This window comes from Lathamus discolor, chromosome 1 (assembly GCF_037157495.1).
Source record: "Lathamus discolor isolate bLatDis1 chromosome 1, bLatDis1.hap1, whole genome shotgun sequence".
Classification (NCBI taxonomy): Eukaryota; Metazoa; Chordata; class Aves; order Psittaciformes; family Psittacidae; genus Lathamus; species Lathamus discolor.
In genome coordinates, this window is record NC_088884.1 from 109,629,318 (window position 1) to 109,653,629 (window position 24,312).

Here is a 24,312-nt window from a genome sequence, read left to right on the forward strand (position 1 = left end):
ACCCCAGAAGAAAATCCCTGGAGATTTACATGAAAAAAGCTTGCATTCCCTCTTATTTGCCTATTGAACACATGCACAGTGACAGATTGTCAGGATGGGCAAAGCCTATCCTGTTTTAACATCCGAAACATCTGCCCAAGATCCTCAGACAGTCTGCATGCATTTAGAAAGCTCTGACTTCAGTCAGGTTAGTAATGCTCATTTTAGCTCTCCGCAGCTTACAGTGCTGCCCATGGCTTCTACAAGAGTTGAGCTTGCTGATTTTTGCCACTCAGAATTCCCTCTCAGGTATAAACTACTGGCCTCCCGTTTGTTTGGCTGTCTACTTTAGGACTTCCAGTGAAAACCCACAGAACATTTGGCAGAAATACTTATTATCTTTGAACTTAAACCAGGCCCCAGATCTACATATTAAATGCTCGAAGTTATTGGAATTACTTGCTTTGATAAGGGGGAAGTTGGACTATGTCCCTCCTTTTCTAAGAGGGGGAAAATGCACTAATACCTTATAGGATTATTTTTTCTTTTCATTAATTGTTTTCCACCCCCACATCATCAAAAACCCATTGGCTTATTTGGGCAACCCCAGCTCCATATTCTCCCATCCAACAGTGTTGAAGGAGTGGCTGCTACAGAGCTGGTACAGGAAATTTTGACTTTCGGCAATATTGATGCTGAATATTTAGATTATCACTAAAAGATAGGTGGAAAATGCTGAAGATGCCCAGAAAAAAAAAAAAATTGCATCTTGCAGTCCACATCCCTTGCAAGACTTGGAAGTTTTATCTTCAATGAATCATCAATGGCTGCTTTTTGCCAACGCTTGAACAATAAAATCCACATTCAGTAAAACTGATGTTTTAAAGCTTCAAATAAGTAGTGTTATAGCCAGTTGTGAAAAACTGCATTTGTCTCACGAAGCACTAAGAGGCAGCTTGTCAGAAAGTAGACTGCTGCTTGTCTACAAAGCAGTAAAAGCAGCCTCATATCTAAAGCAGTTAACCTGGTGGTGATGGACAAACACCTTTCAGAGAAGTGCAGAAGTTTTACAGGTTCTAATACACAATGTTAACCTCAGCACTATGAAACCATATCACCATTCAAGTCGGTGAAAGTTCAGATCTCAGATGATGTTTCCAGAGAAGCTTTGCCTGTACCGTTGTTCATTCAGCAACTGGTATTATATCTGTGTACTGAAATATATATATGTACTAGTACTTAGTTGCTTCTCTGCCTTACACTGGCATTTCTTTTTAAGGCTTGTATTCCTTTGGATCAGATAGATTATAATCAGGAAGCAAAGGAAAGAAAAATACAATAGAAAGCGACCAGTATAGTATGTGTCTGAGCTAGGTATACAAGGTAGTTGATGTAAATTCTCCCCGCCTTATCCTGTCACTCTATTTTATGCTGTTGCCACTCATCCCCACCACATCAAATTTTATGACAAGATCTCTGCTGTAGAGAGCTTGGCCCTAAGTCTGTTTTTATTGTGCTTCCTCACAGGAGAAAGTTTATAGCAATAGAAGCTTTCTATTGTGTTGACATTTGCTCTTCTTCATCCCTGAGCTGGTCCCAGCCACAATAGTTGACACTTAACTTCATCTGGACTCAAGACTGCTGTTCTGGCAGCCAGGAGTTCCTAGTCTGGTGAAATGTTACAGGCGACTCACTTTTGCTCAGGAAAGGGTGCTTACACTGAACAGGAATGCAGAAGCCTTTTCAGGCAGTAGGAGTGCCATTCCAGTGACCTTCTGTCAATAGAGGAGTCTTCCAGGCATGGGTTAAGCCAACATTATAGCTACTTCACACTAACAGGTAGCTAAGCTGGTGACCTGTCTGCCCATCTTTTCTGCAGTCTTGCAAAAGACTTCATCTAGGAAAAAAATAAACAGGAGGCCTTTGACAGGCAACACAAACAGAGTATGTTTTGTCAGTAACACCATGTAAATCTAGCAACAGATACAATATGTTGACACAGACATAATAATGTGCAGCAGGAGCACAAGTGTGCCTAGCCCTCCCACAGGTATCCAGCAAGCTTTTCCTACTCAGATCTGCAGTGACTGGACACATATGGCAGGTGCAGGAGGTTTTAAGATTGCTCCTGCATCCCTGCTGCTGCAGAGATTTGCTGGCTCTATTTGAGGCATTTACGAGATCCTGCAAACCCTTCTAGGATCAGAATTGATAACTGCTAGACTGCACACAAGAAGATTCTCATTAGAGTTGATGCTAACAGAATTATCCAAACACAATGTTTTTAAATTCTATTCTTTCCCATCTCTGGATTTAGCAATAAAATTTCAGGCACATGTTTGCAAACATTAGTAGTTATGTCTTCGAAACAAAACGTACAATAGCAGTAACCATGCACTCATAGGACACTTGAAATGGTGGATAAAATTCTACAAGCCAATAAGAGGCATTCAAGTATTATGAAGGCTGAAAAGGTGTTATATTTCATATTACCCTCCAATGCAACTCAGGTTGTCATGTTTGGTATTTTCTGTTAGCCCTCTACAGAGACCTGCACCAGTCCCATCAAAGGTGATTGTTATAGTTCCCAAATCAGCAGGTATTTTAATTAAAATTCTGACTCGCGACAAACTATGTAATAACAAATTAAAGCCTCAGTGCATTAAATAAAAAAATAATACTTAAAAAAAAAAAAAAAGAGCTAGAATATCTTACTATCATAGAATGTTTTGGGGTTGAAGGGACCTTAAAGATCATCTAGTTCCAACTCCCCTGCAACAGGCAAGGACATCTTCCTCCAGAACAGGTTGCTCAAAGCCTCATCCAGCCTGGCCTTGAACACTTCCAGGGGTGGAGCACCCACAGCTTCTTTGGACATGTTCTAGTGCCTGACCACCCTCACAGATTAGATATTAGGAAGCAATTCTTTACAAAACATACCTTCTTCCAGTTCAAAGCCATTCCTCCTTGTCCTGTTGCTACATGTCCTTGTAAAAAGTCCCTCTTCAGATTTCTTGTAGCCCCCCCTTTAGGTACTGAATGGCTGCTATAAGGTCTACCCAGAGACTTCTCCAAGCCCAGCTCTCCGTCTGTGTTCATAAGACAGGTACCCCAGCCCTCTCATCATCTTCATGGCCCTCTTATGGACTCCCTCCAACAGGTTCAAGTCCTTATGCTGGCCCCTCTCATCTGTATGTTTCCACCAAATACCTATCAATCAGCTACTAAACTGGCAAGTATTATTCGTATATGCATCATATCTTTCGTGGAGCTTTGTTAATTTTTAATTAAATTCCTCCACATTCAATAAATTTAAAATATAATTTCAACCTGTTCTTAAAATAGGATGCAGAATAAATATATTGATTATTCTCTTCAGGTACTAGATTCAGATTTTAGTTCATGTTAACACTGGAGGTACGAAGACACATTTGAGTTGGACTAACATTCTTAGCTGCTCATCCATCATTATAAAACAAAATCCACTAGTAGTTTTTTTTAACATTGGTTAGACAAATGTTCCCTGCAAAATTCCTGTTCCTAGCAGGAAAAGCATGTATAGCCTGACTTCAACTCCTTCTTTGCAAATCTTTCGCTAACCCCTCTTCAATTTAAACTATTTTGCTCAAACACATACAGTATCTTGAGAAAATTGCAGTAGTAAAATTTGATTAGTGTCAATTCTGGCATTCCTCAAAACCTCGAGAACTTCAGAGACTTGTGCCTATTCGGAAATGTTTTCAGCTGTTGATAGAAAATGTATCATAACACTATGGTTTGCAGAATGATTTCCTGCACTTATTTAGACATGCTTAAATCGAGAAGAAATCATCAGTTTATATCATTCAGGAAATGAATGAATTCACAGTGAGAATAAAGCAGTCTCCCGAGTACCTCCAGGACAGCTGGTCTCTAGTATCCCTGTTACTCATTATTTGAGTCTACAGTAGGTAAATAACAGCCCATGAACTGAAACATATGCACAATTTAGCCCAAATATTTTTCTTTTTTTTTTATCCCTTATAAATTATTCACATTCAGGGTTTTAAGGAAAGCAAATTAGACATACCTCCAGTATTCAAGATGTGCTCCATGCTTCCTACACTTGAATCTGTATGCCTCTCTAGATATTTGTCTGAAGCGACCATCCACATATACATTTTCCAAAAGGCACTCACGTATCTAACTGCAATATTGATCTCACTTCTGTCACCTTTACAAGTCTTTGCCATCATTTTTATTGGACACTTCTTTAGGTTTAAGCTTCACCTCATCTGCAGCTTCCCCAGATAACTCCACCCTCAAGAAAATAAAAGCACGGGAAAGTAGGTGTGAAAATTTACCACGCAGATGTTCAAAGTATCTGCATCTGAAGCCTATTAAACTGGTAGAGTCATCATGGGTAACAAACTCCAAGGATCTGAACACCTAGCTCTGCCATAGAAACTTGCAGGAAAGCCTTGAGCAAAATAGGCTGTCATCTCCATTATCTGCAAAAAATGCAATAATAAAGCTGCTTCTACCCCCCAGCCTACAAGAAATTTGGCAGGTCATTCAGGACCTGTCTACACAAGGCAACACAACACAACACAACACAACACCATGCTCAATGGACATTTAAGCCAGTTTATAGAAAGCAGCAAAGCTACACACACAGCATGATGCTGGTGTTCCCAGCAGCACAGCACTACCTCAGCACAGTGCTGGATCCACACTGATTTGGTGCAGTGCCTTATTGACATAAAGGAACTGCTCCCAGACTCTGCTCAGATGGTTCTTGCTCTAGTAGATGATGCTGCTTGACACAGAACAGGTATACACTGACACTGCACCCATCCAAGCACATAGCCATGGTGAGACCAGAAGCTGGTCATGCACGACAAAAGACGCCCAACTCTTGCCTCAAGTTAACCTAGAAGTATGTTGCCATGTAAGAGCATGAGAAGGTGACCCATGTTATTAGTTTGCACCAGTTTCTTCTAGAAACCTAGAAGTATGCTGCCATGTAAGAACGTAAGGTGACCTATGTTATTAGTTTAAACCAACAGCTTTGCCAGGAAAGCTTTAACAGCACCTTCAGAATGATCAAGATCTTACCTGAAATCTTCAGAAAAAGGATTCTTGTGAGCAGGATGACAGCATGGAGATCTCAGTGATGTTTGACAAAAAGGGATAGAGGAAGGGGAGAACTTGAAGTGGACAACATTGTCTCCCCTTGCCCAAGCAAATTATTTTAGAGCAAGATTGCCATGATTTAATGGATAGTGGGGTAATTTACCTATTTACAAGAACTAAGCAGAAGGAAATTTCTAAAACATGCATGTAAGAAAATAGAGTATGCAACATCTAGTCTTTAAACACAGTAAGTCCTACAAGATCTCTAAGACTTGTTGATAAAAAGGCAAAGAAACTAATGAGGGAGTTAGATGCTGTTTGGTTTATTCTTTGTATGAAGTTGTAGTTACACAACTTAAGTCACCAAATATCCTCCCTTACTTCTCGTACACTTACCTACCAAAGACAGCTAGATAACTCCTTCAGCCTCGGCTTATTTGTTTTACTGGTGAAAGTAGTGATATAACCAACTTCCTTACAGTTGCTCCATAATCTGGGAAGTGATTAATCACCAACAAGAATGATGGCAATTCCCATCTCTTCAGTGGATTATGTTATCACTACAATACATTACACTGCTAAATTTGCATGTGGTTCAGCTCACACTTCACTTAAGTATTCAACTAATGAGGGCTTTCCCTTGGATAATCCTTGCTGTAGCAGCAGCCTTTCCAGATCACAGGAAATCTCTGCAATATTTAACTCTGCAGTAATCTTAACAATGAATTATTAATTTGTTTAGGTTTGGGGTTTTTTTTGAACCACCTATATCATCCCAACTATTAGCAGTTACTTCCAAAGCAGCAGCTATGAAAGTGGAAATAAGGTGAAATATAGACATTCATCACGACCCTTGCAGGATCACCCATGTTACCTCTTCCCCTGCCAAGCCACCCATCCATGTTTAACTAAAGTCTGCACGGAAAAAGTGCATGAAATAGCACTTGTTAATTGAATCTGTAGTAACATCTGAAAATGAATTCTAAACATCCCAACACAGCCAGCAGCATCTAGGCCTCTACTTAGTGTACAGTCTTTGTCATACTCCTTGAGGATGCCATCCAATGAGATGATATTCAACCACATTATTGAACTCATGTGCAGAAGCCTGTGGCAGATTACATGTTCTCCGTTCTCTATCATTTACAGCAAGCAAAGGAGAGCATTTAGATATCTTTTCCTGCAAAAGATTGTCCCCGTTACTGAGGGAACAGACTATCACTCAGGAATAGCAAGCCTGGCACTGCCAGAAGTTAAACTTGGTGAAAAAAAAAATAGTTTGGTTCTTTTGTTTTTATCCCTCTACATGAGAGCTTTGGTCACTAAAAACATCCAAGCAAAGTAAAACTGACCCCCAAAACCAGCACGATATTCTGACAGTGATGCATTGCTGTTCCTTATGTCAAGGGAGCACACATCTCAACAGCTGGCTGATGCAGGAATTGGACACACATCCTTTCACTGGAATACAACCTCCTTATGGGCCCTGCCTTCATTCCAATTTGTCAGGAGAATTTCTTCCACTGCACCCAAACATATTGCAAGTGTTTGTCCTGTTTGGTGAAAGGACAACTCTTAATTTTTTTCCTCCCAGTGTACAAGATGCAGCACCAAGGAAATCTTCCTCACACATGAAGCATTCATAAATAAAACTGTGATTTAAGGCAATTGATTAAATAATAAGGAAAATAAGCTATGAGACACTGTTAATGTAAGTGGTTTTTAAAAAGCCAACCTAACCATATGGGACATTTTCCAAATCAAATATGTAAAAAAATCAAGATTCCACATAGAATTTTCTTGCATAGATTTAGTTTGAGATTGTTAAAAATACATAGTTTATGACAACTCTATTATGAGAGGGGGAAAAAAAACCCACTTTGTTAAAGTGTGGTTGAATATATAATCATAGAATGATTAGGGTTAGAAAGAACTTTAAGATCATCTAGTCCCAAGCCCCCTGCTGTGGACAGGTATGCCTCACACTAGGCCATGTCACCCAAGGCTCTGTCCAGTATTGGAATGTAAATATCCGAGCTCCTTACCTTTGAACTATGTTGAACTATATTTTATACACACCTAAAGTATTTTCTAGAAAATGGGGGACAAATCCCAGTGTAATCTTTAGATAACATTATTTCAAACGCCAAATGCCTGTAAAGTTATAGCGGTGCCAGGACCTAAACCTGAGGCTCTTTCAACATTTCCGTTATAAAGTCATTTCAGGAGCTTATAACTCAACCATAAAAATTTAACTCAGGATGAACTCTGCCATGAGAATGCTCAGCCTGGAATACCTACAAGCTGTGCCCACAGACATGGGAGAGTACATTATCTGGGTGTACAGTCCAGTCTCTCTCTAAAAGATGCTATTTGCATTTCCAAATTTCTATTTGTACCAATCACACACATGGGATCAGTTTCAAGAGAGTAGGAAGGCAAGTGAATTTCTAGCTGCCTGCCTTGTAAATCTGCACTGGGCAGCTGAAGAACAAAAGCTCTTGCTTTGTAAAGTGGTGGTCATCCAAAAACTTATACAGTATATTAGCATGATTAAAAGAATAAAAATAAAAATGTGCACCTTCAAATAAAGTCTGTCTTCAAAAGAGGTTTTCCTGATCTACAATAGTAAGGTTAAAATAAGAAGCACTTAGATACTGTACTAAATTCCAAAAATTACAATATTTTAAACCTGATACAGAAAATAATAAGAATGCAGGCCAACCTGATGAGGCCTTCCTTCTGGTCTTGAGCAAAGGAATAAAGATAATTGTGAAGCCAGACCTGATCCTAAAAGCTCACTTCAACAACATGAGACTCTGGCAAGAGCAAAGGGACAGGCTGCCTGGTTATTTTAGCCAAGTGCACATGTGCTACTGCCTGCAGCTCACAGCTGCTGAATTAGGCAGTGGGAGCAAACAGACACACGGGCAGGCATCTTTAAGCAGAAAAGGATACAAGCAGCAACGTTTGGATTCGTATTTCAAATGCACCAACGTCCAGTGGCACTTCAATCCAGCGTTGCAGCAGCAGGCACAGCTCTGCTTTCACTGTGCTCAGCCACAAATTAAAACAAACAGAGGAAGCATTTGCCCACTCCACAGTATGGCACATGAGGAGACTATCAACTCTATTAGGATTAGGGCTGCTGCTGGCTCTGAAAGCCTAGGGGGAAAAAAGGGCAGCTGTAGTTGAGGAGGGTGTGTGTCCCTGAAGCCAGCCATCCACATACCTGATGTCGTCTTGTTATGTTTTAAACTCAGGGACCAGCTACCTTCCAGAGATTAACCCTATGGCATTATGAAGAGACAGCTAATCCTTTCTCCTCTCTTCAGAGTTTACAATTTACCTGGAGAGACAAAATGTGCACAAGCATGACAAAAAATAAAAATCCACAAAGAAACGAAGTAGCAGGGAGAACAATTACAAATACCCACATGTAATCTGGCTGTAGGAACAAACAACTCAAGTAACAACCAAATCACATTAAAACCAGCAAGACACCAGGAGAAGAGCTCAACTCTTCAGTGCCATTCAGCTTGGGCCAGTTTTAAGTGCCCTTCACAAACACCCATCTTTACTTTCCCAGCAACAGCCCATTTCTATTATGTTTGTGGGTTCTGCTAAAGAGAAGAACAGCAGTCTGCCAACAAGATTCCTGATCATTGCTATGTGCCAAACACAAGCCAAGAGCCAAATTATATTTTTTCCATTGTTTCTAGGGTTGTGCTCTTGACAGCAACAGGCACTCCCAGCCAATGAACACATATTTCAATCCTCCCCTCACCAGCAATCAGGTATGACGCAAGTCTTCCTCCCCTCCATCTCTGCTGGGATGTGCTTGGAACATTACCAGGCAGCTCCTCTCCTATCCTTTTGTTTGTAGGTGGCAAAGGTATTTTAATAAGATGTACAGACTCCTTGCTATTCACATTTGGCACTTAGATCTCTACCTTGCTGAGCTATGTATCAACAGCCAGGCACCTACCCACCAAGGAGCTCCTAACCTTTTCCCAAAATTGGAGTAGTCACAGGAAATAAATAAAGAAAAAAAAAAAAATCCCTATTTTAAATGGCAATTCTAAACTTCGACATCCAGGACAAGATGCAAATCCAAATCAAAACAGCTGCTGAACATTCTAAAGTCCAGCCAGAAGAAAATTCATACCCAGGTTTGGAGGGGTTTTATTATTATTATATTTCTTTATTAATATAATCAAAATGCCTCTTCTACACTTGATAACAAATTAAAACCTAGTGTGCAGTCAAGATTCTATTCATTTCAGTAGATAGCTTCCAAGTTCTGCTTTCCCTTTTCCTTTCCCAGGTCTCTTTCATCATCACACTATTTCAGTGTATCAGTTAACATAAATAATGCCACAGGGTCTGTGTCTCCAGTAACTTATCACATATTTCACTAATGAGAAAATTGAGACAAGTTGACATATATTTTACTAACAACTAATTTAAGATACCATTTCTTATTTTATATGCTTAAATTCATATTTTAAATTAAAAAGCCTACATCACTGCTGTAAAAGTGTATTGTAACAGACCTGTGTGCCTAGAGGATCTGTTATAATTGTGTATTGTATATGGTCAAGAGTGAAGGAAGGCTTACATTCCTGAAAGCTTGTCTATTTTATACACCACCACCCCCCCAACTCAGCTACCTGATTGGGAGGAAAAGCATGTTTCCTTGAGAGAGACAGCATACCACCACTATATCTTGGAAGCAACAGTGGGTTTGCATCTGTATGTTAACTGAAAACTAATGATGAAAAGATTACCTGAGTGTCTCCTAGGCTAATAAAAAAAGATCACATTTATAATATAGAAAGCATGAGTAGAGATACCCCAGTAGTGCAGAGACCCCAGAGGAGATGCAGGTTCTGGCATACTAAGTGACGATAGTAAGAGCCACATTCTCAGCAACGCAATCTATAAAGGTACATCATTAGACAACCTGTACAACAATATAACAAGTTGCCATATAAGAAGTTTTACAGAGACAGTGACAACTATTTCTCATGTTTACATAGAAGAAATACAGTTTGCCTACTAGAACCTTCTTGATAACATACTCTGAAAACATACAGTATTTCCTAACTTTATCTTCTCTGCCATATACTGGTGCAGTTAAGCACACCAAACTGAGGTGTGGATCCTAAGGATGAATTCCTCACTCCCACCCACCCCTTCTTTGGGGCACAGACCCCTATGGGACTCCACACGCATTCCATATAGGCAGCAGTAAAAAGTACTTAACGGTAGCCTGCTTTCAGGGTTAGAGAGAAAAATGTTCACCCTAATGTCTGAGAGCAGCAGAACGGTGCTTTAAAACACTGTTTTAGAAGTGGGGACAAGGGAATCCAGAAGCAGAAGATGGGGTGGGGGGGAAATTGCTTTACAGTTAGGTAAACGTTTCACCTGCACCAACCATGACAAGTCCTACTGTCACACACACAAAACAAGAGCTTACAGTTAAAAGGCTTCCTGAACTGGACCTGCCAACTTCTGACCAGAGGGTCAAGAACAAAAGCGAACATCAGCAATTAACTCTATAGTACAATCGTCTGGAGAGCCAACTGTTTTTATACAGCTTTCCCCAAATGAGTGCTACAGGAGCCTCACCCTCAGAGCAAGGGTTTGTGTCCTGGATGTACTGCTGTACTGAATTTTGGCTAGAGGAATGATATAATCAAGTTTTGCTAGCAGCTCCTTGCTTCTTATTTCCCTTCAGCAGCTGGGATTTTGTTTGGGTTTCGTTAATGTGCAAGGCTTGCACTTGAATGGAAAAAGATGCCTTTCCGTTGGTCTCTACATTTCTGGAAGCATTTTCTACATCTTCCCTATTAACTGACCTCAACTAATCAATACTCAGTTTACAAATATATTATTATTTTTTTTTTTTTTAAGTCAAACACAGACACCACACTTCACAGGCTCTGCACAGTAGCAGCTGAATGGAACACAGGAGCATACTAACACTGTGGAGTCTTAAATTCTTTGTATTTTCAGTGATACAGGAAGAGTCATGACAGGCCATGCTCAAAGACCGCAGAACCTAACCATGGATGTATCCTTTGCATGACCAAATACAGCTGTATTTATAAAAGTAGCATCCTGAAAATAAAAGTGAGTGAGATCAAAGAGAACATGAAGGAAAAACATTAAGAATTAGTAAGACACAAAGGAAAGAGCATGGAGTCCTATGAGAATAAACACCAGAAATCTGGTGCCCCTGGACTTTGCAGTGGAATCGTTGCATCACATTGAAGACCAAATTTGAACACACACCAAGGTCAGCCTATGAAAGGCCTGCTAAAGACAGACTCTGCTGGGGGGGAGCAGGGTGACCAGGTATTCATGGTTCACCAGACTTTGAGCAGCAAAATAACTGTTACTGCTCTGAAACTGTGCTTTATTAAAAGAATAAAAATACATTCTTCTGTGGTACAAGGCTATGAACCACTTGTCTTCAAGGGTCAGATTATGGAAGTCTAGAAGAAAAACTAGGCTTAAAAATCACCATGGACAAAGATACTTCAGGACAGAGCATGTGCTATGGCCTCATTGACTGAGAAGGGCCTCAAGATGTTCTGTGACACAAAGCACAGAAATACAAGTCTCAATTACCTGATGCATTCAGTTCCATGTTTTACAAACTACAAAGCAGAGAGCATATGGTCTTTATTGAAAATACGCATTCTTTCAGTATTTTTTCCACTCGAGATGCTTGCTAAATTCTCAGTTGATTCCACCATAGGTTTGGGTGAGTTTTCTCTAGGGTTTTTTTGTCAAAGGATGACAGTCGATTTTCTGGTTCAAACTGCGCTATCCAAAGCATTCAGAGCACTAACAAGTCTTTTGCCTTTGACTGTACGCACATACACAATGTGCATATATATGTATGTGCGTATGTACACATTTCTACATATTTTTATTTTGTACCTGCTACCTGATAAAAGTAGTGCACTCGGAAGCAAGTATTTACATCAATGTTTTAAATACTCTGATTTCTTTTAAGGTATCTACTTACACTCTAAAGAAACATTACGGGTTTAAGCAAAACCCTTTCCTGATCATAACCATCAGAAAAATTTGAGTATTCCTGGAAGCTTTCATCTTTATCCAAAAAGAAGTTTTGTAGAAGATATTTTTAATATAGTCAGTAGAGCATACATTCCCCCAACATGTTAAGGTTATACAGCTGCACAGAAAACCCCCCAAAAGAAAACCATTTAGAATTGAATGCACAGATAACGAGAGGTTAAACTGCACCATTTGGTCAATTTCCATTTTACCTTGCAGTCAATTCTGATTATGAAAACAAACCAAAATTCAAAAATCAAAACCATTTTTCAAGTAAAGCCACAGTAATTTTATTTTATTTTTTTAATATTCTCAGTATTCTCAACTGCAAAGTCTCTTCTGGCCAAAAGACAAACTGAAAGCAAACCAGAAAAGCAAATTATAAATATGCCTGTAAGGGTACCAGATTAAAGGAACTGCACTCTCTTTTGGCATGAATTACCCAGAGTAGCATGCAACTTCATTTTGTGTTTGGCCTGAATGCCTCCGCTAGCCTACATTGCAAGCTTTTTTCTCATTCAGTGATCTTAACACATTTTAAGCAGATGTATGATCAAATGTATTACATGCCAATCTGTTTATCATTAAAATGAAAAATCAATATGTCCAATTCAAGCGTAAACAGGAGTTGAATGTTCAAGCTGTCATTGAAGATGACATATAATTATAGAATATGATTTGTACTTGGCAAATCATTATTTCCTGAAAAGGGCAACAGACAGTAGCAAGAAACTTTTCACAGCCAGTCAATATAGTGCCACTTATAGCCAGGGAATTAGTTTTATGAATGCAGAATGATACCTATGTAGCCAAAAGGAGCAATAAGCAAACAATCAGTGTTAAATTTGATCATTATGTATGTCTAGCTGATGAGAGAACATGTAGCTTTATGTTGCTGGGCTGAGTCCAGATTTCTATTAAAAACAGGAGTAGCGAACAGAAGAACTTCAAAAAATACTACGAGGTTTCTGTTCTGGACCATTAATTTTTCAGTCAAATCAAACTATCATTTAATTGAATCCTGATGCTAGAACTTGGATTCTACATGAAAAACTTGAAACTAAAGCATATAGAATAATCTGTTATGTTCAGCTATTCAGCCCAATATGTCTAGAAAAAAAGAAATAAAATAAGAAAGACAAATTCAAAATAAAGTTAGTCTATTTCTGTGATGACACAGAACTAACAACAAAAGGAAACAAACCTTTGTCCTGGCCAAGAAACTAAGCCATTAACTAAGCATCCACTAGAAAGAAATCATAATTTAAAAATGCACTTGTAAAAGGACAGACAATACTCAGCAAGAATGCATCTGTATTACCTGTGGGGAAAAAAAAAAAAGGATTTTCAAAGGCAACTAGCAATTTTAGGCATTCTCTTTGAGCCAGTACAAAAAAGTTTGTCTTTCAGGAGGAGCAAAACCGCAATCTGAAGAAAAGCTACTTCTGAAACTGTGTTGAATCAAGTACTTGAACACTATGGCAATGGAGCAAGGAGCCACTTCACTGCCATACCTAAAAGAATTTTGCTTCCGGAAAGGAAACGGGAGTCTTTTCTCTCCGATTTTGAATCACAACTTACAGAAGCCTCCAAACATGGCATTTTGGGGGCTTCAATTAACATTTTACTCCTCTTTGCATCTTGTCATTCTCATTCTCCCCCACTGCTAAGTCACTAGATAGCATCATCTGCATAAGGAAAGAGGAAAGCCTTTCCACGTCATTCAACTAACCAGCTGTGAACTTTTTCAGACAGACAAGAACATGCTGAAAGTATATGGCAGCCTTCAGTTAGGGAGGTGAAAGTATCCCAACTCTGCTGAACAGTTGACATCTTCTATTCTCACGTGAACCAAAGCGTCTTAGTCTTTCAAACAGCTATAGAAAAGCCAGTAAGCTGCTGGGTCGCAAATATAAACAGAAAGAGGAAAATCCTCATTGAATCTTCCCAATATCTCAGTTATATAGACTAGGACAAAAGGTAATCGGGTGCAGAAAAAGGGGTGGGGTGGGGTGAGGGAGGGGTGTGTAGAAAAACACAAGTCTATATTCTAATTAGTCTCGCATTTTGCCTCCAAATCAACTGCATTCTTCTCCAGTTAGAAAGTTCACAGCTGCAGTCTATAAAAAAACATGGTATTTCTATTTTGCAGATACACTTTCACATGTAAAGTTCAGCCGGGATGACAAAGTATTGTAATTGTCTGATTAGGAAGAGTAAATTTTACAATTGTGCCACTCCACAGCACCTTTATTCCATTGACACCAATGAGAGCACTAAGCACTTAGTGCATTTACAGATTGTATCAGCAAGATCACTGCCAGAAGCTAAGCACCTGAGCACTAATTTTGACACATCTAAATGTATTCTTATTATTACATTTCCCTCCTTCCCCTCAGGTCAGACTGTTTACAGAACTAAAGGGTATGTTTTAGTATCTGCATTACAGGTACATTTAGCAAACCCCCATCAGAGATGCAGCAGCCTTCAGACACCCAATTGGTATTCTAACCTACTCACCCAAAAAAAAAAAACCCACTAATTTTCAAACAGCGTGTGTTGAATTAACCCAGTTTCTTTAATTCAGCAACAACACACAAACATACATTAGTCTCAAAAAACAATAAAAATTGTAAAATACTTGGACCTGAAGTTGTTGCATAATATGCCTACAATATAACAGCTCAGTGGTTTACAACTCCAAGCTTTGCTAAAGATCCTTTAAATGCTAGCCTGCTGATATAAGACTAAAATTCTCTAACACACTAAAAGTCACATTGCCTTTGCCCAAAACCACCATCTCCTATGTCCTGCTAAAACTAGGACTAGCTAACCTCTAGGAAGAGACCAGTGAAATTTTACACATTTAAGATAGGGGTACTATAAGAAAGATTAAAGCAAATTATTTTTTTAGTTACTTAGTTTAAGAATTGAGCACAATTCTCTTGTGTACTCATTTACATATATTCAAAATATTAACACTATCAAGTCAGAAATTTAGCAATCTGGATGCACTCCTTACATTATCAGAGACCTTACTAATAAAACCAGGAGTGGGGGCACAGCCTAGCTTGCCTTCATCTCTTGCACGAAAATAAAGAAAACAAGGAGAACAAATGACTGCTGTACTACAAAGCAGAAACATATATTCCCTAAAGAACCAAGGTGGCACCTTCCTTGATAAAACTTTATGCCCCCAGAGATTAATTAAATGATAGCACAAAACAGGAAACTCAGCATCTCAGAAATTGCCAAATCTAGGACCAAGGGAGCTCATGAGACTGTAGAAAAGCAGAAGTTTCATGCACAGAAGTAATATTGTTAGCCAAGAACAGCCCAGAGATACTTGCCTACCACATCACCCACAGGTAAAACCCTTTTGACCGTAGGGTAGGGCAGCCAAGTCCACTCTTCAAGCACATGGGTTCTTCCTAACATCCATTTTGTCACATTAGCCAAGTCAGAAGACATAGTTAGTATCTCAACAACAAAGATAATCTGGTCTTGTCTAGCTTATACAAGACAATTACTAGAAGACATGAACTAACTTGACCACCCACACAATAAAACTACCCAAGAGCAAGAGAAATAGGCTAAGACATCAATTCTGAGGTATCTGCAGCATATCATTTACTTAGCTTTAAAGTTCCTTTCTAGATATAAACTCACAGGCTAATTCTGCTTCATTATGAGAGACTAATAAGAAGTGTGAAAAACTAAACATTACCTCAGTGGAAAAGAAAAAAAAATCCAGCAAACATCAAAATCATCAAAGAACAGGAATATCAGAATTTTATGGTAAACACATATATACACACCCATACACATGCACACTCATGCCACCCTCAGGGATAAGAAAGAAAGGGGAAAAAAACCAAAAGAAACTACTAGAAATAAAAAACCTCTTCTTTTACCATAGATTTTTGGAATGAAGCAAAGCCCACCTAAACCTTCAGCTTCCTAAGATGAACAGCCCCTCAATCCCAACAAAAATAGTCCTTTCAGAGCTGGTATTTAAAGTGCCAACACCTGACTGCAGTTAACAGGTGTTAGGAGTTATGGAAATAGTGCTGTTGATTACTACTGGATGTGTTTTCCTCTTGTACTCCCAGTTCCCTCGTGCTGCTTGTCATAAGACCAGTATTTTCGGTTGCCTGTAAGAATGCTAATTTTTAACTGTGCAGGCAGCACTTTTTGGTGTTGAAGAAGTGTTCTGAGTAAAAAAGTCACCATATGATAAGTCAGTAATTTATCAGAAGAGAAAGGCAAAATAGTTTTTCTATCTTAAAAAATTACGTGTTTAAAGAAAAGAAAAGAAAACAAAAAAAACCTCTAAGGCTGAGAAGTTTCAGAATACCTGCGATTTTTCACTAATACCCAGAATCTGCTCTGCACCAGGATGAGTTTTCTGTATCTCCAGGAAAAATGCATAAGGCTAAACTCTAATCCTCACATAAACTGTGTGTAAACATTCCCAGAATGGAAACCTGGAGTAAATGTGCAAGAACAAAAATCTGTGCAGGACCTTGAGGAACAAGTCAGTCTTCTGGGAGGGTGCTGGGATAGGAAGATTATAATGAACTCTGTAGCTCATCCTTCCAAGTCAAGCACAAAAAAAACTTAAGGAATGCCTAAATGACCTAATGATGCCTTCCTTTTGTGTTATCATATCATCTGCAAATACAGGATTACTTACTATTTGTACCATTTGTACCATAGCTCAGCAGGCATGACAAACAGCCCAAAAGTGGAACGTGTTGTGTTTCATTGTGCTTCAATAGGTTAGGAAAACCCACAGACAGGTTTTCTAAAGAAACAGCCTGTCATTTGATACAGACTGAGCAGCCACAGCCTCTGCTGCACATGACTTGATGTTGCCTGGCCTTTTCAGGTACCAGACAGGGACAGAGTTTGGCAGGCAGTGATGCTACTGCCCGTCCCACCCATTTCTGTACCCACTGCTGCTATTTCAGTCAGACCAGGCACTGCAGAGCTCCCTACCTGCTTGTTCCCAGGAAAACTTCTGCCATAGCAGCAGCTGTGGCTCCTGCTTTAGTATCTGGAAATCTTTTTCTCTCACCCCCTGTGTGTGAAGTGCCAAGAAGGAGCCCAGCTGTTCAGCATTTCATTGCTGATTTCTTTGGGAAGGCCTGGAGAAGCCACAAGTGGGCTGCCTTTCTTTTCTGTGGGAGAAGAGGAGCTCTTTTAACTGAAATTAAAAAAAAAGAAGAAAGAAAGCAGCTTGAGACATTTTCTTGCTCACTTGCCCTGTGTGAACTGAAGAATCTCAAAATCTTCACGTTCACCGTATTTTGAGTCTCTGCTGTCTCCTAGGTCTCAGTGGCAGAGGGAGTGTCTCTGCCTATGGCTCGTTGCAGGGCTACACATGAGGCAAAGCCCATATTTCAGGCTCCTCATCTCTTTGCAGAGACAGTGCAATCTGCTACTGAGCACACTCAGAAGAGATGTTATCATGCCTTTTAAAAAGAGCTTTCTCCCAAACCAAGCAAAGTGGGAGTGGCCAATGTCATCTATATTCATGCCATGTTTTATAGCTCAAACATCAGATCACTCTTGCTGTAACCCAGTTTGTAAAGTGTGTTTGGAAGGAATGAAAACAAAGCAAAAAAGTTGGGTTTTTTTTTCACTGCTTGCAGATCAAAAGACTTACATGCTGTACTTTCACCACAAAGCAAATGTTTGTGCTATGTAAACTCCCAACAATTGAGATTATAATGAAAGCACTAACAGCCATTTCTGTTGACCTACAGCTCACTTATAATCACAGGTATGTTCAGTAGCTTTTAAAATCTGAGAAGGCAGAAATAACTTCCTGGCTGTTCTTATTACTCAGTGTTGTCCAGGCCTCCCTGCTTATATTTGGACTTTCATTTCATGGCAAGGTGGTTGCCACAAAGTATTCATGACCCTTTGTGTTCCCAGTGCTCTGAAGCAAAAAGGAAAATAAAGACAAATGGGCTGTGTGAAAATGTTTGGACTCGGAAATGAGGAGGGGAAACAATAACCAAAATCAGCTATAGCTGCTCAGTAGCAGGCAGAGACAGAGAAATCTGCTGCAAAAATGTCTCTTTCTGTCTCCAGCAACATTTTTCTGCCAAAATTAAAAGGTCTCACTTCCCCCCCCCCCCCCCCCTGCCCCCCCAAGGGGTACATGGGGAATAAATTAGTTTAAATAGTGTGATGCTGAACAGAGGAAGGCAGCCTGGCTCTTATCCTCAGAAAAGGTGGCGTCAGTGAACCCTGCCCAGAATGGTGAAAGCCTTCGAAATAAGGCCAGAAGACCACAAACAGAAAAAGTGTGATACGCTGGTGTGGAAAGAGTTTAGTTGTGAGACTGATGGTTGTAGTCTCTGTGAGTGACTTCATAAACACATGTTCAATGATAGTCCACGGTGCATAGCTAGTTAAGGTCAATGGAACAGGGATGGTCCAGCTGAGTGGAGAGCTGGTTCAGTGTCTCCGTGAGATTATACCAACACCATCAGCAAAAGCAGCCGGAAAGGACCCTGCTCCTTGCTGCACCAAGCTGTGCCTGAGCTTAGCAGGGTGGTACAACACCGACAGAACTAGCAGGCACACTGCTTTTGTGGAAAGCAAGGTTCCCAAAAGGAAAGAAATGTGGAAGAGAAACCTGCTGGCAAGGTCTCCTCTTTCTTTCTGCTGGAGTGGTTTAAATACACAGACCACTTCTTTTTTTTAATCGTGATTCCCCAGAAGAAGCACAAGTATATCCCACTTTTCCTCTTCAATTCTGACCTCAAAGTAGTGCCTCTTCTGCCTGAAGGAAATTAAGACATTCCTATAACATATCTATAAACTTGTCTTTTAGTTTAGGGTTTGGACGGTGTGGGTTTTTCTAACCTGGCAAGCTTTCCAACTCTATTCTGCATTTTATTATACCCACATTCTGTTTCCAAACACTTTTAGGTAAGCTGTTCAAACATGCCTGAAAGTATGGCTTTATGTGATTGCCACGATGTCATCAAGAGCCATTTTACCTAACCTACCACATTAAGCCAACCATAAATTTAAATAGCAGATCACATCATAAATTCCATCAGAACAAATATTTTTCTGAAAGCATTCAACATTTTCTCTGACGGAGGATGTCAGAACAGTTTCATATAAAAGTAGTGAAAGGGGAAAAATATAATACAGTAGGAAAACAGCCCTCAGCTGGTGAAGAAAATTTACCATTGCGTTTTCATGTGAAATGCTTTTCAAAAGCAGTGTCTAATAAGGAGCCAGCTCTTTGACACGGTGTATTACAGTGAGTAAGAGAGCTTGGCCACACTCCCAGGTGGAGAATGACCACCAAGTGCCACCGCCTTTGCCCTTCCTTGAGCGGTTTCCCCAAATGCCACTTACTGCTTTAACCTTTCCAGAGCGCTGGGACACAGCCTGACCAGCACTCTCGACTGCCCGGCAGCGGCTTTGGGGTGGAGGGAGCGCTGCCAAGGGGCTGGCGTCAAGGTGGTGAGGCCTTTCCATGGGGTGGGGGCACCGGGGCCAGAGCCTCCCTCATGTCGACAGGGATTAGCCGGCTGTCCCAGTTAAGCAGCTGGACTGCTTTTAAGCTCCGTTTTGCTTGCTTTCAGCCAGCACTGAAACCTGTCTTGATGATGGCAATGTCCCATCTCCTGCCACCATAGGGGAAGGCAGTGGCAGGTGTCCCTTCAGCACAGGAGCATGGCCTCACTAGGCCAGGCAGGATTTTCCCCTCCTCCGCACCGCACTGATGGCAAGGATGAGGGTTTGTGATATCCTGCACTCCCGGATGTGTTCCGTAGATGTCCCAGCCATGGGTGAGAAGGCACAGCAGTGGCAGTGGGGCTGCTGAACGGCCACCCTTGAGGTAGCCATTTGCTGCCCAGGGCCAGTCACAGACTACTTCACTTGTCCCCAGGGGCCAAGTAATGGGACAGCCTGCCACATGCCAAAACCTGACCGCTGTGCCCAAAATCTTACCCCAAAACCTCAAAGCACACCCAGCACCCCATTCCGGAGCTTTTTTACCAAAAACCCAAGCAGCGCCAGCATGGGAGATGTGCTCTGGGGCCTCCATGGCAAAGGGGAGCAAGCATCATGAGGGACTGCAGCCATGGGTGACTTGCACCAGGACAGGGACAGCCTGAAAAAGCAGAAAGAAGATAAAATGATTTGCTATAAGGGATGATGTGAGATCAGACAGAGGTGGATACTTACTGCGTGCACCTGCCTTTTCAGCAGTGTGTAGTTCAGCAAAGATACCCAACCCAGGGACAGATCCATCACAGATCATTGCACTGGATGGCCACAAAGCCATATGTGAGAGGAGAGCAAGCCCTCAGCAGTGAACATTTACCTTGTCTTCTTCAATAAGCTCCTTCACAATTAGTCATGCCCAGCAAACAAAATAAAAGAAGAGGTACTCACTTTTGTAACAAAACCAGAATATACAGATAATATGGAGTCATTCTGGCATGGTTTCTCAGCCTCCTCCTTCAGAAACCTTCAAAGGCTGTGGCCAGAGATCACATGCGAACACTTTAAGCAGAATATTTTGAAGCCTGAAGGACAGACTGGCAGCAACAACAGCAAGTGAGACATAGGAGAAGCAGTCACTTGATGAGCGTGACAGAGGCTCCCTGAAGAGGGTGAGCACAAACACTGCCAGTACTCACAGCATGAGGGATGAGTCCCTCCACACTGTGCCGGACAGGACGTGTGACACCTGCCTGCCTTTCCAGATGAGAGCAGCGGGGAGGCTGTGACACTCCAACACTGGCAGCACTGTTGTTGCTGTACCTGTTGTTTGAAAAATGTGACATCCCCTTCAGCCCACACCTGTGGTACTTACCATAAGTTCTAATTTTACCAAGTATGGATGAAAACGAATTAAGCAACTACACAGCAATCCTTGGTTTCCATAAGCTTTGAAAAAGGTCTTCAAAGCAGCATAGAAAGCTACATAAAAAAAAAATCCAAGTCTCACCCCTTCTAAGGTTTCTCTGCTAAGCACCCAAATCCCCTAAATTTGAATCCAGCTCCTGTAAGATAACAAGGGGTGTTTTCACTCATAGCCTTTGCTACAACATGACACTGATGAGAAGGAAGTCCAGTGACAGTATTGCAAAGCATCAGGCACATAGGGAGAAGACAGACATGTTAAGTATAGTGTGCCGGACACGGAATATGAGCAAGCTATGGGCTGAAAAGTCCTGTCACAAATGACTGAAGCCATACAATGAGGCTTGAAAACAAGTGCTAGGCCATCTAATCCGTATTGATAAGTGTTGCCACCCTGCAAACCAGACTTTGAGGAGCTAAGGCTCAACAGTCAATGTGAGATACTGGTATAACCAGAGAGTCTTGGTTGCCATAGCTGAGCACACAGCTGAGCAGCCGACCTACTGAAAGTGGGAAAGGGATGGCATGCACAGACAATAGGAATGTCATCAGTCCTGCTTGATTGGAGATGTGAAGTGGTGGGACTGGCATTTGCTCAGGATGGACAATGCCACTTCAAAACTAACAGGGGTACAAAATGTGAAGCAAAAGCCTGCTGAGCATTCACAGCCTGGGTCTGGCTGCTGCTACAAGGTGGACAGAATCAGAGATGCCAAAATAGGTGCTAATCCTGTCCTCGAGCTTTCTGACACCCAATTAAAGAGCAAACATGAATTGGGGAGGGGAGCGTGTGGTGGCGCAAAAAAAAAAAAAAAAAAAAAAAAAAACAAGGAAAGAAAGAAAAAAAAAAGGGGGGGGGGAAGATGATGCCCATAAAGGATGGTTTGCTTTGTCCTGAAAAAATGGCAGCCAGAGCTGGAAGAAGAAGGCATGTACATGTGTGTGTGTGCACCATGTGGGACAAAGGCAGCCCATTTCTCTTCAGCCAACAGCACTGCTGTCATCTGTCAGCATTGTACGTCTGTGTACAAGCAACACCAAACACTGCCTTCCAGTGCCTTCGACAGTAGGTTTTAGTGTTGATTTCCTCGTCTGAATTTTCCTTTTGGCTCCGCTGCTCAAAGTGTACACATGTAGTTTTGATGACACTCAAACAGCTGGCTTCAGACAAGTCTCAGGCTTTGCACGTCTGGCGGAGTGTAACACGAACACGCACACGCATGCAGGCACACGCACCCCTCGTCCTGACCTCGCTCCCCGTCAACCCGCTTCATTCCGAGTGTTTTCTCTTACATCTCCCTTCCCAAGATCCCCTCCCCGCCTCCCAGGGCTGCTCCCCAGACCTGCTCTCGGGCCGGGGGAAGGCACGAGGGGGCCATGGCCAACGGGTGGGAGCGCGGTTTCACCCCGCCGGCCACTCCGCAGCGCCCCGCGGGTGCTCCGCGCCCGCGGGCTCGCTGGGCAGCTGCGCCCGTGGACTGGGAGCTGCGGAGAGCAGAGGCTGGGGCGACGGGCGAATGCGGGGCTGCGGTTTACAACAGTGGGAGCGGGAGACAAGAAGAGTTTGAGTGGTTAATAAAGTTCGGATAAGCAAACTCTGTTGTCAAAGATTCCCCCCCACCTTTTTTTTTTTTTTTTCAACTAAACTTCCACACCCCCCTTTTTTTCTTTTCCTTTTTTTTTTTTTTTTTTAATTTTGAAGGCAGTTGATGTGGTAATTAAGAATTTGGTGAGAGCCCGGTCAGGTCACCTCGTTTCTCAGATCAGAGCCCCATCAGAAATTCTTTCAAGTGTCCTTCTGCGTCGCCAAAGATGACAACAGCGAATCAATAAGTGCTTGAAATGAAAGGGGTTGCTGGCTAGCCCCCGAGGCTACAGATTTTCGCACCGCCGTTTTGATTTTTGGTTTGTTTTTTTTTTTTTCTTTTCCTTTTTCTCTTTTTTCCTTTTTTTTTTTTTCTTTCTCTCCTGAACTTCTCACATTCCTTTGCACTGCCTCTCCTAGGACGAGCTACCTTTTTATCCCCAGCCTCCTGAGGAAGGTAAGAGCCTTGTTCGCATCCCCACTCGGCAGGACGGGCCCCGCCGGCTACGGCTTCGCCTTCCTGCTCCCAGCAGCCGAGAGAGAGCGGCAGGAAAGGGGAGAACAGAGAGGACACCCAGCTGCCGGCTCGGGGAAACCGGGCGAGGTTTGCGCCTCCTCTTTCTTCATTCCTTCCTTCCAAAATAAGAAAAAAAGAAAAAAATAAAGGGGAAAAAAAAGGTGAAAAAATAATAGAAAAGGGGTATGGGATCAAAGTAAGAGAAAATAAATATGGAAATCGCTGCGTGAAGCTTCGATTGCTCAGTGCCAACAGAGGCTGCTCCTCCCCGGTTCTCACCGTCATCCTTACCCCTAATGTGCCCCAATTTAACAATCTTCCTAACGACCGACGTCTTCGGGAAGTTTTAATTAGGTAATTCATTAGTGCGTCAAAACAGACAGACATGTATCCTTTCAGATCAAGTGGTTAAGCGCTAATTTCGAAATGATTACAAAACACGGGAATACGTGAGACACAGTTATTTTAATTTATATGCAAATCAACGGGTCCATTTGAAATGCTTAAAATTTTAACAATTATTGTATTGTAGCACTGGGACCAGGCGCCTGAATGAGCAATTTGGAAATCAGATCTGGACAGGAAGAAAATATTCGAGCGGCCCAACAAATCAATAATGTTTGAGTGTGTTAAACATGGCCAGCTATAGGTATTTACATACTCGTTTGCTGTCAGATAAGGAGCTCAGGGAGGTGGGAGGAGAGGCTGTGTAGGGGGGGGGCAGACGGGAGGGAATGCTTTCGAGGGCTGAGATCATAATCCGGGAATGAAGAAAGTAAATGGTCGTGAATTGCCCCATCGCGCACTTTCGAGGATAACTCCTTTCCCGGCAGTGCCCTCGCGCAGGCGGCCGGTGCAAGACGCTGGGGGATGTCTGAAACACGGCTCCACGTTTAGCCACTTCTAGACACGCTCTGCCTTTTTGGTGTTGTTATTGCTGTTGGATATTTGTTTTCCTTCCCCCGTCCCCGGGCAAAACCCTCAGGGGCGGCAGCGGGAAGCAGACGGGGGTGCTCGTCCCCGCCGAGCCCCGGGGTCACCCGGGGAGAAGCCCTGCTGGTCCCTCCGCCCTCGGGTGCACCGCTGGCTGCGCCAGGTGCCTGTCAACGGA

General features: G+C 41.8%; 1 long non-coding RNA gene across 1 annotated transcript in view; it reads right to left on the bottom strand.

The window, feature by feature from the left end:
- The window catches only part of LOC136007306 (uncharacterized), a 136,541-nt gene extending 120,376 nt beyond the window's left edge, over nt 1-16,165 (bottom strand). The window contains exon 1 of the long non-coding RNA XR_010609605.1: nt 16,104-16,165. This is a non-coding gene — a long non-coding RNA (uncharacterized LOC136007306). The remainder of the gene's footprint in view (nt 1-16,103) is intronic.
- Between the last annotated feature and the right edge of the window lie 8,147 nt (nt 16,166-24,312).